This window comes from Myotis davidii, unplaced genomic scaffold (genome assembly GCF_000327345.1).
Source record: "Myotis davidii unplaced genomic scaffold, ASM32734v1 scaffold539, whole genome shotgun sequence".
In the NCBI taxonomy this organism is placed as follows: Eukaryota; Metazoa; Chordata; class Mammalia; order Chiroptera; family Vespertilionidae; genus Myotis; species Myotis davidii.
Genome location: NW_006290028.1, coordinates 315,411 through 317,120, shown reverse-complemented (window position 1 = coordinate 317,120; position 1,710 = coordinate 315,411). Strand labels below are relative to the sequence as shown.

General features: G+C 62.0%; 1 protein-coding gene across 1 annotated transcript in view; it reads right to left on the bottom strand.

Moving 5' to 3' along the window:
• Window positions 1–1,710, bottom strand: part of CASKIN2 (CASK interacting protein 2) — a 24,778-nt gene that overhangs the window by 8,565 nt on the left and 14,503 nt on the right. The gene's annotated exons all lie outside the window — the stretch shown is intronic.

The window sequence follows — 1,710 nt, the reverse complement described above, 5'->3', positions numbered from 1 at the left end:
CCTGCCTTCTGCTGGAACACAGCCCTGCGGGGCAGGAGGAGGCTGGCTCACCCCGGGCAGGCGGGGTGCCAAGCATGCTGGTCCAGGCCTGCCCCCAGGCCCTGGAGGGCCCCTGAATACCCCAGCAAGACAGGGCCCCCTTCCAACTGGGAGGGACCAACCCCGAAATGATGAGCGTGGGACGGGGAGGGAGGGGACAGCTACATTTAGGGCTGCGCTGAGCTATGCTGCTGCCGCAAAGGCAAATAACTGAACCGAGGAGGGACTCGGAGGTGAGGAGGAGGGGCCGGTGGGAACAAGCACAGGCCTCCCAGTCTTCCTCGGACCCTTGGGAGTCCTTGTCACACAGAACTATCCAGGGCCTTGCAGAGAACAGGGCTCCGGAGGCAGGAAGTGCCTGGCTCAGCTTCTTACTGGCGCAGGTATCTCTCTGGGCCTCAGTGAAGATGACACAGAAAGTCCCTCCACCTGCTGCGGCTGGACAGCCGGGGACAGGCAGCGTGGCCACGAGGTGCAGCCTCTCCCGGGAGTGACAAGACAATGTGACAGGAGAGACAGGAACAGGGGCGGGCCGGGCCAGGCTGGGTGGCTCTGTTCTCTCCAGAACAATGGCCGGAAAGGCGGTGGGGGAGAGGCTTGCAGCGACTGGACTGGGGACCTCGGTGGGAGGGCGGAGGGTCCTGGGTCGGGCACGGCTCCAGGCACTTCCCCTTCAGCACAACCTTCTTTCCCGGCCTGGCTGAGGGGTGGCAGGGTCACTCCTGATTTAGGCCGGGGCAGAGGATGTGAGCTCAGCGGGCCACCCCCAGCCCACTCCATTTCCTCTGGCCAGAGGGGACAGCGCAGGGGAGGGAGTGGGGGAAGGAGGGAGTGAGCGCGTCCAGAACAGTCCTAGGTAATTCTGACGAGCAGCCAAGTGTGGGAGCACAGGCAGAGGGCACGGCGGCCTCTGATCTGCCCGCACAATGGCTGTGTGACCTTGGGCTCTCTGGGTGTCAGTTGCCTTATCTGTAAGTGGATGTAGAGGCAGGGAGTTAAGGGGATCACAATAGTTCATGAACTGTAGGGTCTGCAAAATGTCACCTTGTGATTGCCTTTATTTTTTTTTTACCAGCTTTCCTATTTTCTCAGAGGCCTGGGAAGGGAGGCACAGTCCCGGGACCCTGTCACCCTGCCTGCGCCCACTCTGTGCTCAAGTCCCTTCGGGGGCTCGGGGAAGGGACTGCTTCCCCCACAGACATTGCTCCTGGGGCACAGGGAACCTTCCTGGAGCCCAGCTGTGAGGCTCCCACCCGCAGCCAGACCCCACCCACCTGTCCTCCTTTGGACCTCACTTTGAGGCCCCAGGCCAGAGGCCAATAAACAGCTCAAACAAGGCCCTACTGGGCAGGTTGCCAAAAACAACACAGAGGTGAGGGGAGAAGGGTGCGCGGCTCCCACTCTTAGTGCTCCAGGGACCTCTTTAGCACCTTCCCCCCACTGTGCTCACCCTGCACCCACTTCCTCAGGGCACAGAGACACCCCCACAGCTTCATCTCCCTATACCTTGGGTCTCCTGCCCTGGCCCTCCTTCTGGCACCCACGCTAGTGGGTGTGGGTGGGGATAACTAGATGTTTTCATTAGCCAAAGTGGATCTTGGGGCTAGAGGCCCAGCACTCTGGGGGGACCCCCTCTCCTCCAGCCCCAGTGTGATGGCAGCAGCCCCCTCC